At 42.7% G+C, this 12559-nt stretch overlaps 1 protein-coding gene across 7 annotated transcripts in view; it reads left to right on the forward strand.

Annotated features, from left to right (window-relative positions):
• ate1 (arginyltransferase 1) overlaps nucleotides 1-12559 on the forward strand; it is a 55460-nt gene that overhangs the window by 18652 nt on the left and 24249 nt on the right. The window lies entirely within an intron of this gene.

Genomic DNA, 12559 nt, shown 5'->3' on the forward strand with positions numbered 1-12559 from the left:
TAGCATATGGGTGGCACACAGAATGCTCGCATTCACCCCCAATCACATTGAATAGCAATCGCTTTAGGTTTTTCGCTGACTGCAAAGTAAGGGATGCACAGAATCCAGCTTCCAGTTCAGGGTCTGGCTGAATCCTGGGGTTTTTTGTTGGATTTGGCTGAATCCGAAGTGTTAAGCCAAACCAAATCTGAACCATTAAAGCCTTAGGTCAAAACTCGGGATAATTGACAATTTTTTGCTTTAAGTCGGTGCAAATGTTTAAAATGTATATGTAAATAAGGATTCAAATGTATTTGGCTGAATCTTTTGCGGATAATCCAATGTTAGACCAAATCCAAAAATAATGGATATTAACTTTTAGTATAATGTAGAGAGTGCTATTCTGAGATAATTTGCAATTGTTTTTCTTTTTTTCTATTATTTGTGGTTTTTGACTTGTTTAGGTTTATATTCAGCAGCTCACCACTTTGGAATTTCAGCAGCTACTTGGTTGCTAGGGTCCAAATTACCTTCCCAACCAGGCACTGATTTCAGTGAGCGACTGGAATACAAATAGGAGAGGACTTTAATTTAAAAATGAGTAATAAAAAGTAGAAATGACAATAAAATTCTAGGCTTATAGAGCATTTGTTTCTTGGATGTTGGCGGCAGTGACCCCCATTTGAAAGGAGGAGAAGAAAGCAAATTATTCAAAGAAAATATAAAGAAAATTAAAAGTTTCTTCGAATTAGCCTGTATCTGGTTATGCTGGTGATCCAACCTTTAGCCAAAATTACTAGGGATGCACCAAATCTGCTTTTTTGGATATGGTTTTAACTTTACATGAGAAAAAGTAACATGATTTTTAGGATTTGGATTTGGTTCGGCCAGGAGCATGGATTCAGCAGAATCTTGTCCAAATCTCAAACCTAGAACTTACATTGGGTCTCTGGTTGGGCACCAGCGGCCCACACCTGCAGGGCTTATTCTCTATGCCCCCTGAGAGGTAGATTCAGATTTGCATTAGAATAAAAGGCCCATGTCCTGCTGAAAAGACGGGCCCTAATACACAGGGCAAGCCATCCCAGGACACATTGAAATTCTCATCGGTGCCTGCACATGGCATTTAGATCTGTGACTAAGGAGAGGCCGGTAAATCTCTGCTTGTTCCTCTGCTTTGATTTAGTGCACTGTTTGTGTAGAGAAGGTGAACAAGCGTCCCTCTGTTCTCCTGCGCAGCATTAGCTCAGTCGGCTCGAGCCCCCTCTCCTTTCCTCCATCAGAACCAGGAGGGAGATGTGGGGGGGGGGGGGGTGCACTTTGCGTGCTTTCTAAACCACAGCCACCCGCCAGTGAGACGGAAATGCAAGAGGCAATCACACCGGGCCCAGTGCGTTCCAGCTCTTAGGGACAATCGCAGCTTTGACATTGTGCAGTAACAGTGTGTGCAAGGAAATAAGCCAGCATAATGATGGAATGCCTTTTCCATCCCTTCCCCGTGCTCACACAATAACCCTTTGGCAGCCAAGGGAACTTCAAGTGCTTGATAGGATGTGACCGGGTTTAACCCTTTCGCTGCTGGTGTTACAGTGGGTTACGGCAATACTTATAAACCCTTGTGCAAAGAGACCTAGTGTCTCCTCCCAGCTTCCTCTCGTCTGGCCTTAGCCTATACATTTAAACTGAAACATATGAACCATTACCCGTGTTGTTTTGTTATTACTCTGTTAGTCTTGAAGCTGTTCCCTGAGAAATGTTGAGCAGTCGGCATCGTTAAACACTTCTTCCTAATTATGGTATAGGTTTGTTAAAGAAAAACAACGAGCGTCCCTTGTGACGAAGACTAGTCCGACGAGGATGGCATTCATTTCCGGGTCCATTTTTGTGCACCTAATACACAATTTTCAGATTCAGCTGAACCCTGAATCCTTCGTAAAAGATTTTTCCGAAAACCGAACTGGATCCTAATTTACGTAAATTAGGATCCGCAAGGGATAAAGAGCTCCCATGTTTATATGAGAAAAAGTCACGTGATTTAAAGAATTCGGAGCATGAAAAAGGCAGAATCTTGGCCGAATACTGAAGCAAATCCTGGATTCGGTGTATCCCTAATTTTCAGGCAACAAGCTTTGGTTCAGTTCCAGCCAGACGTTTCACCGTTGTGCTTTGTAGCACACTGCAGCTTCATCTCCAAGCCAGAACAGAATAAACATAAGTCACACTTAGTGGGATTCAGTAGACAAGTTGTCTTTGTTTTTTTGTTACTTTTTAACTATGTGTCCAGTTGGATCTGTTTTCAAATCGGTTCGAGCGTAATTGTATTCTAACATCTGATCAGAGAGGGAACCGAACCACATTCACATGACGATCTTGGGAGTGACCAGGCTCCGGTCTCATTCATTTTGGCAATAAAGGTGGAACCACAAGACTATCATAGTAGCAACACTGGATGTGTGGCCGAGGCTGCAGGAATTGTGATGCTTTTTATACCAAGGGTTTCCTAGAAAGTATCCCTTGTAGTTAGTTGGGGGTCAAACAGCTCAGTACAGTTTATTTAAATAGCAAATACATTTCTGCTAGATTTGGCTGGGGTATTAATATCTTAAGGTCAAAGACCTAAGTGGGATTGACACTCATGTGTCCTTGGATGTCCTCAGGGTATTACACATGATACTGTGACTACATTTTTCCTGCAAAGTGTTCTGGAAGGTATTTTATACGAAGCTGTTACTGCATTCATCCTACCATGTTTTCTGGGGTATTGGGATTGGCTGTGGCATACTGTATGTGTAGAAAAAAAAGCACCACTGCCTATGCACAACAACTATTTGGTCTTTGCTTTCCCTCTTACCCTAACTCAGGGGTGGGCAAACTTTTTGGCTCAGGGGCCACATTGACTTTTAAAATTCTGCTTGTCAGTCCCCAGATGTCTCGCGTGATGAGACTTGCGGAGTCGGTGGGCCGGATTAAATAGACCAATGGGCTGGACGCGGGCCGTAGTTTGCCCACCCTTGCCCTAACTGGTCGTCTTCACCCTAATGGGGCAGCCCTACTGGAAAGCACTGGTTTAGGCCACCTCTGCTGCTTTCTTTTTAGTGATGCCAACCATTACATGTGTAGCTGGTACCCGTTTCCCCCCTTGGAACAGAAATGCTCTTATGGTGCATCTAGTGTTGTATGATGTCAAAGACCCTACAATCATTGCTTGAAAACTTACTGGCGAGTGCATATCTCTTCCTGGAGTGACTCCCGTAGTAGGTAGACACCTATTTGAATCATTCCACTCCCTTGTCTGTCCATATGGCCTCAAACACAACAGTTAGTGCTGGGTTTGTAATGGGTCATGAGATCACTGTTGGCTTTAGTCAAGATGGCACTTTGGGCACACCTGTGTATGAGATTTGGCCCCTACACTTCACTTGTCTCTCTACATCAGCTCTGGATTCATCACTTTCCACTGATCTGTGTGGACCCAGACATGATGCAAGGCCTCCAGCTCTGTCAACACCGAGCCCTGTTGCCGAGAACACATTTAGCGCCTTGTTCCATGTGGCACTTTAGAGTGATTTATTGAAGATAGTAGGGCAGCTCATAGCGAGAGCCAAGATTAAAGAACTCGCATACAGATTTTGGCACCCATTAAGAACAAAATGCTGTGCTTACGGTGACATCAGCGTGTAATTCTGCTGTCAGGGATTGTATGGCAAATTGTTTCATTCTGATCTCATGTCTTGCTACTACTTGGCAGGTCATCTTCTTCCACTCTTTGTTCATGGAGAGCCCTCTCAAGCTTAACGTTCTGCCCACTCTTCATCAATTCTCTGCTCTTCGATATAACTGGAAATGTAATTGTACAGAATAAAGTGGTGCTCGTATAGACCCCGGCAGTCATTGGCCGCATCCGAGGGCTACGCCAGCTGTGTCACGTTTAATGTTACACAAAATCCCCTGCAATGACAAGTCTTTCCAAGCTGTTCACATCTTCTGTGAATCATAACTGGCACATTACCCACTGGTGTCGAGATTTTCATGTAAGCGGCTACTCGAATATAGAGCCCCTGACTGAACTTTCTTCTGCTGATTTGCATTGAGAAGAACTTAGCACACAAAAGGCGCAATGGCAATGAGTGTTACTAAAGGAATACTGTCACAGGAAAACATGTTTTTTTTCCCCCAAAATGCATCGGTTAATAGTGCTTCTCTAGCAGATTTCGACACTGAAGTCCATTTGTTTAAAAGAGAAAACAGTGTTTTTTTTTATATTTAATTTTAAAATTTGACATGGGGCTAGCCATTTCTTTACTTTCCCAAGTGCCCTCAGCCATGTGACTTTACTGCTATACTGCAAGTTGGAGTGAAATCACCCCTCCCTTTCCCCCATAGCAGAACATAGCAGACACCTTTGCTGAAGGATTCAGCTGCCTGAACCCATAGTGCCTCCATAGGCTAATGCTACTGTCCTGAATTATAGCAAGTGGCTAAATGGGCAAATTGCCTGTTTACCTGCCCTAATAATATACGATGGCGTAAAGTATTTCTCTGCCAGCTAAAATACACTGTGGAAAAACTGCCCCATATTCTATAAGCCTCAGTTAACTTTTACACACAGTATGCATTTGTATATAATGGCACATTAACGTCGATGAACAATAACACCAGATATTAAATACAGTGAGGGACACAGGGTAGTGGCATCCAAAATACATTAAATACAGTAAGAAGCAGTGGGAACTTTAGCCTTAAATATAATGAGAAGCAGTGAGAACTTCCCCCGGACCCCCTTACCCTTTCAAAAAACCTGAAGGCTGGAGAGGATTTTAGCACTGTAGAGTTTAAAATGATTTTTGCATTGGTAAATGTGTGTAGGCATGAAAATAGCACTCAGGCAAGATAAACCCTGTTTGTTATAATGTGACTTGGGTCGTACTGACCGTCCATTGAATAGGAGCAACAATAGCTTATCTGAAACCAGTTCTAATGTGTTGTGCTGGCTCTTTCTGGAGGCTCAGGCTCAAGCACAATGCACTGAGATGGCGCCTACACACCAATATTACAGCTAAAAAAAATACATTTGTTGGTTGAAGAATAAAAATTAATATGGTAGAGTGAATTATTTGCCATGTTAACAGTGTAATTTAGAAATAAAAAAAAGTACACCGCTAGCAGTCCACATGGGGCTACCACATGGGGCTACCAAATGGAGCAGTCCACGTGGGGCTCATGAGTAAGAAAGGTTGGGATCCCCCCCATGGGTTCTTTAGACAGGGCATTTCCCATAGTTCTCATTGGGAAGGATTGAAAGGCAGATAGAGGTTTTTTGACCATCACTGTTTTGAGCTTGATTACAGCATCATTACCAACTCCCCTTGTGCCATAGCCCTTAGGCATTCGACCAATAGGGGACCAAAGTCCATCATGTTTAGCTTGCCTTACATCACCTGTTATGGCAACGTTCGAAGCAAATAGTATTTCAAATAAATAAAAAAATTTTAGATGTTGGAATAAGGGTAATTGCGATTCCTTGGTATGTACCGTGACCCCATAGTCTGCTGACAACCCAGGACAGAATTAGTTCATTAACACTTCCAAGAAATTCAATTTATAGGGTACTCGTTGTCTTTTGTCGAGTTCTCCGAGCCGCTTGGTTGCATCTTCAGTCCTTTGCCCCCCCCCTCACTGCCGTCTTTCAAAAGGTGCCACATTTATTTACTTCTCAAACAGTATATAAATGACAAGTGAGGTGCCAGTGAGTTTTCTCTAGCAGTTCCAGGAGGAGCAGGCCAAATGGCATACATTTTTATTGGAAGAAAAAAGAATATATGCTTTAGCTGGATAACACTTCATTTGTAGCCATTCCATTTACATTTATCTTAGGGTGCGGACCTTCCATTTCTGTCTACTTAGAAATACATTGGTGCCCCTCGTCTGCAACAAAGGCCCCCGTTCTCTTTTTATTGCTTTGTACTGCTTTCCTATGACCCAAAAATCAAATTCATGGGATACTTAAATATTGTTATTATACTGTTACACACTACAGAGCTGTAACTGGTATTAAAGGGAAACTTCACCCAAACCACAAATTAAGCTTTTTGAAAAATTTCAAGCACTATACATTAATTGCAAAATATGCCGCTTTTTATGGTTTTTAATGTAATTTGGTTTGGAACAGTTCCCTAAGCCCCACCCCCTGTTCCCCTGCTCATCTGGCTGGCTACTTTGGGACTCAAATGAAATGTAACAGTAGTCGAGTGTCTTCAGCCTGCCTTCAGCCTGCATCTTCCTAATCCCATGATTCCCTTCACATGTGATGTCAATAAGAAATGGGACATCACAGTGCAATGCATTGTGGGTTATGTAGTTCCTGCATGCTGTCTGTAAGCTGTGGAGAAGTTGTTACAATTTGTAACATCAGTGGTTTAGTCTCTCCTCCCCTGCCAGGATTTCAGATGATGCAGAAAAAGAAGAATGTTTTGCAGCTGGATTTCAGTATATAAAAATGGTATTTATTCATACTTTTTGAAGCAACAGACTACAGTGATAGGTATAATAGGGGTTTCTATGTTGTATGTGAGGCTCTTTAAAAAAAAAAGTGGTTTGGAAGCTGGAGTTCCCCTTTAAGCATACATATGTCCCCAATAATCCAATCGGAATCCAATAATTTAATACAGATGCTGCGTTTGCGTTATGTCTGGTCGTAACCACAAATTGGCTATTTCTCCTTGCACCCCCATTTTATTAACCGTAGCCTTCACCAGGGATGACCAGCAGGCCTTTGGATGGGTCTGGAAATTCTATGCTTCTTTGTTTGATGACTTGATTATAATTGCAAGGAAGTGTAAAAAGCTGGAGAATTAGGTCTGGGTGCTATTTCCCAATATTTTTCAGAGTAGAACGATTCTGGGTTTTAAGACATTTAAAGGAACAGTAACATCAAAAAATGAAAGTGTATAAAAGTAATAACAATATAATGTACTGTTGCCCTGCATTGCTACAACTGGTGTGTTTGCCTCAGAAAGATTACTATAGTTTATATAACTAAGCTGCTGTGTAGCCATGGGGGCAGCCATTCAAAGGAGAAAAGGCACAGGTTACTTAGCAGATAACAGACAAACCCCCATTATATGGGTCTTTTCTACTAGTTATCTGCTATGTAACCTGTGCCTTTTTTCCTTTTTTCCAGCTTGAATGGCTGCCCCCATGGCTACACAGCAGCTTATTTATATTGTAGCTTTTCTGTAGCAAAAACACCAGTTTTTTTGCAGAGCAACAGCACATTTTATTTTAATTACTTTAAAACACTTTAATTTTTTGATGTTACTGTTCCTTTAAGAGCTGCCAGAGCCTTAACTTTCCCTTTACAGCGCGCTGCTGTGCGTCTCATATTGCTATAAAGTTGAAAAAAAGATTAGCAGGCAAGTAGGTATTAGAGGTGGCGGTGGTGTTTTGCTTGGGGTTAACAAGGGGTGTCAGATTGCAAGTGATTTCCTCTATGTAATCACCAGATTTCACAGATAATTACTGCTCAAATAACGGCTTATTATGCCCAGATCCTGTCGTACTGTACATGCAGTCCCTCGGCTCTTAACTGTAGTCTGGCCTGAGTTAGAGAAGGAAGGCCCCAGTTTGGGGCCCCAAGATGAGGTGAAAACATATATGTACACCAGGGATGGTCTCGTCTTGTGGCCTTTCAGCTGCTCATGAACTACAACTCCCAGAATCCCATGTTGTAGTTCGACAACAGCTGTAGCATCACAGGTCCAACTTCCAAACCCTGTGAAATAACCTCAGTTGTACCTCAGTGGTATTTTCCAGCCAAGGGGCCCCACATGAGATGAGAGTTTAGGACAAATGCCCTCTTTCCCTGCACTAAAAATGGCACTGACCTGAACCTGCGAGATTTATACTCCATTGACTAATACAAGTGTTTTTTTTTTTTTTTCATCCTTATTCGTCCTTATTGTGTAATTAAAGGGGAACTCCACCCAAACCGTTCCCTAAGCCCCGCCCCCTGTTCTGCTGATCTGGCTGGCTACTTTGAGGCTCAAATAAAATGTAACAGTAGTTGCCTGTCCTCCGCCTGCCTTCAGCCTGCATCCTCCCAATCCCACAATTCCCTGCACAGGTGATGTCAGTAAGGAAAGGAACATCTCAGTGCAATGCATTGTGGGTTATATAGTTCCTGCATGCTGTCGGTAAGCTGTAGAGAAGTTGTTACAACATCAGTGTTTTAGTCCCTCCTCCTCTGCCAGGATTTCAAATGATGCAGAAAGAGAAGAACTGTTTTGCAGCTGGATTTCAGCATATAAAAATGGTATTTATTCATACTTTTTGAAGGAACAGATTACAGTGATAGGATATTAGGGGTTTCTGTTTTGTGTAGGGGCTCTTTAACAAATTTTGCTATGGAAGCTAGAGTTTTCCTTCAATAAAGAAAAAATTACTAGGCGTGGGTAGACATTGGTCTGAAGAAAATATAGGTGGCCGCTTGGGGGAAAATCCCCAAGTGTGACAGGGTTGTTAGTGAGTGGATTATAGCCAAAATGGGCAGATCTGATTGTTCAGCTTTTGGGCCAACAGAACATCATATAGCGGGCCCATTTGAGCAGCTGGGAGAGAACTGCATCCATGGCCCAATGGGAGTTTCCAGCAGAAATCAGTGGAAATGGCATCCTTCTGGATGACCAGTTAATTTCGGCCCATGTATGACCAATTTATATTCTCTTCTGTTTTTATACCCTCTAGTGTTCTGCCCTGTGTTATTACACTATATAAATCATTTAATTATACCTACCCAGGTAATTATTCAGGCTGTCTTAATGGATTACCATCTTGCATTCAAAACAACATATGGCTCACAAGCAAGATGTTGCTCCCCCCCCTTGATGTTGCTCTCCGTGGCCTCAAAGTAGGTGCCATTTTTAAAATTCTGGCTTGGAGGCAAGTTTTGGAAGCACAGAGAAAAACAGTTTTACCCCCATGGGGCTACCAAATGGAGCAGTCCATGTGGGGCTCAAGAGTAAGAAAGGTTGGGATCCCTGCCCTATGGGTTCTTTACAGTGCTTCTCATTGGGAAGGATGGAAAGGCAGAGGCTTTTTGACAGCATCATTACCAACTCACGCTCTGTAAGTGTCCTGTTACGCCAGTGCCCCCCCCCCCCCCTGCATTTAGAACTCGCTGGCACTTTAGTAAGCTCCTAACTAGCCAGCTCTATTAGCCACAGCCATGCTGGCCTGCTTGCTTGCTCACCTTGTGATGGGAGTTGGCTAATTTGTAAATATCTGGCTTGTTTCACTAACAGCTGCTAAATTACTTCAAAAGTGTTCTGAAGTGACAGACAAATAAGCTGCTGTTGGAAATCTCCAGTCCATAAACATGAAAGTGTTTATTTGCTTTGTCATTCCATTTATTTTTTGCATGGCATTATTTTGGGCGCTGTGCAGTAAGACTGACTTTTGCCTGGTTCGTGACTAGTGTTTTCATGTACCAGCTTATCGGGCTTGTATTTTATTTCATTTTACACCAAGGAGCAATTATGGGGGTTAGCCAAGTCATTACAAGGTGTATGTTAGAACATCTGCAATATGCCTGGTCGTTTACCCTCCATGTACAGAGCCGCCCTGGGAGGGGTAATGACACTGCCTGGAATCTTCGCTTGTTTTGGAAACGGGCGCGCACCCACCGTCCTTTGTACCTGGAAAAAGTAGAGTATGCGCCAAGTTCCATTCCCCCCCCTGGTCTTCTGCTGGCTAGGATGAGCCCTCCTGCTTGGGGGGCAGACCCTTGCAGCTGTCAGATTAAAGAGGTCTATTCCTGGAACTGTAAATAAGCACAGAGGCTGCCGGCACGCTGTGCCAACTGACAGAGTTGGGCAGACTGCTACAAACTTTGAAGAGCCAGTTCATGTGTCACAATCTTGTTGGAGGTTCTGCCTCTTAACTCCGGGGCTGTATTGGCAACCACAAGTATTGCTGGACTAGTTCTAGCCAATGTGTATAGTTCAATACATTGCTCAAGGTGCAGTTGAACCCCATGGCTTTTACATTAAAATTAGAATGTAAGAGTGACAAGTTTTGGTTAAGGCTGATGTCCCAAGGGGAGATTAGTGACCTGCGGTTAAATCTCTGCTACCGCGGGCAACTATTCTCCCTGAAATGCCTTTCCACCGGCAACAAAGTGAATCGCTGGTGGATGTGCATCGCTTCGTTTTTCTGAACTCGCACAAAGTTGCCTGCAGGGAGAAAACTTTGGAAAAGGATGTGATGCGTATGCCTTTACACCAGAAATTCACTTTATTGCCGGTGGAATGCATTTTGGGGAGATTAGGTGCCAATGGTAGCCAAGATTTACTGTGGGGGACTAATCTACCTTTGGGCCTTGAGCCTTAAACGTAGAATAAATTCCACTCCAACAGGCTGTATTATCTCCAGCCGATAGCCAGCTCACATATACCTGTACAAAGCTCTTGGTATTTGGCAGATTCAGTTAAATACCATTGTGACCTCTAAAGCTCCAGCACAATGATGTATTACAGAGCGAGGATTCCAGAAATAAGAGGAATACGTATGCTGCAGGGGAGACACTGAGCGGCGCAGAGAAAGATCACTTTATAGACAATAAAGCGTTTGCAGACCCTTGCTGGAGACCCGATACTAAACAGGTTACAGTGCCGAAGTCTGCAAGCCGTTAATCCTAGAAAGGTCACAAAATTCATTTTATATAGCCCCAGCCATGGAACTAAGAACACACAACATTGCAGAGCTCTGTTCTGTTTCCTCAGTTAAAGAGATATATAGATGTGTGGAAACTTGCCTTTTTTAACATCGAAGCCATCTTTTACAAGCAGCCACTTGGAATTGTGCAGATTTATTGCTGGGAGGGAGTGGGGGGCAGAACTCTGCAAACCTTTACCTCCATGATTCCAGTGTTGCCCTAGAATACGTAGAAGCATTTCTGAAAATAAGTTGCAGGGACAAATAGAAATGAATTTCCATGTATTTTCTGGTAGCTATACCCAACATGTGACAGTGGGGCTTCTGTGAGACTTGTTTAGGGAAACCTCTCAATAAAGCCGACCACACACACACACTAAATAATGAACAAAACAAAGTTTCATACGATTTTCGGATTGTGTGTGGGCTCAGAATTATCGCCCTGACCATTTTCGTACTATGGCGATAGGACAGGTTCACAAATTTCAGTCAGAAAATGTCAGATAATTTTTCCTCCTGTAGAGATCCATGGCACTGCATTTCTTGCCCTTTTCTACAGTCACCAGTAAGGGTCATATAAGGAGAGCAGTGCCTCTCAGATTTTGTGTACCCACTACCATCTAATTCTCCTAAAATGTGATCACAAAAAGGAACACAGCGGGATGTGGCCCCTGGAAGGAGTGCTGCTCACGCCGTATAATGGCTGTGTTTATATGTACTCTGTACGAGAGCTGGGCCGGGATGTTCCCCTCGGAGAGAGCACATTCCTGCTCTTAATCAGTGTGAGAGTCCGGCTCGGTAGCCGCTGCCTCTGCGTGGAATCTGGCAGCATCAATTGCTAATTGGGTGAAAAGAACGCAGAGACAAAAGGTTATTTGGAGGGTTCCTTTAACAGATAGGAGTTCTGCTTTCTGGCTAATGACATTGGGAAGGTCCAAGCGCTCTGGAGCATTCTACCCTGAATTCCAAATTATGTGTGATTTCCGCTACCGTAGCTTCTACATGCCTGGTCTCTTCTCAAGTACAGGTATTGGACCTGTTATCCAGAATGCTTGGGACCTGGGGCTTTCCAGATAAGGGGTATTTCCATCATTTGGATCTCCATACCTTAAGTCTGCTAAAAATCATTTAAACATTAATTGAAACCCAATAGGACTATTTTGCCTCCAATAAGGATTAAGAAAAGTCGGGATACAAGGTACAGTTTTATTATTACAGAGAAAAGGGAATCATTTAACCATTAAATAAACCCAATAGGGCTGTTCTGCCCCCAATAAGGGGTAATTATATCTTAGTTGGGATCAATTACAGGTACTGTTTTATTATTACCGAGAAAAGGGAATCATTTAACCATGAAATAAACCCAATAGGGCTGTTCTGCCCCAATAAGGGGTAATTATATCTTAGTTGGGATCAAGTACAGGTACTGTTTTATTATTACAGAGAAAAGGGAATCATTTAACCATGAAATAAACCCAATAGGACTGTTCTGCCCCCAATAAGGGGTAATTATATCTTAGTTGGGATCAAGTACAGGTACTGTTTTATTATTACAGAGAAAAGGGAATCATTTAACCATGAAATAAACCCAATAGGGCTGTTCTGCCCCCAATAAGGGGTAATTATATCTTAGTTGGGATCAAGTACAGGTACTGTTTTATTATTACAGAGAAAAGGGAATCATTTAACCATGAAATAAACCCAATAGGGCTGTTCTGCCCCCAATAAGGGGTAATTATATCTTAGTTGGGATCAAGTACAGGTACTGTTTTATTATTACAGAGAAAAGGGAATCATTTAACCATGAAATAAACCCAATAGGGCTGTTCTGCCCCCAATAAGGGGTAATTATATCTTAGTTGGGATCAAG

The sequence above is a fragment of the Xenopus tropicalis genome, chromosome 7, assembly GCF_000004195.4.
Source record: "Xenopus tropicalis strain Nigerian chromosome 7, UCB_Xtro_10.0, whole genome shotgun sequence".
NCBI lineage: Eukaryota > Metazoa > Chordata > Amphibia > Anura > Pipidae > Xenopus > Xenopus tropicalis.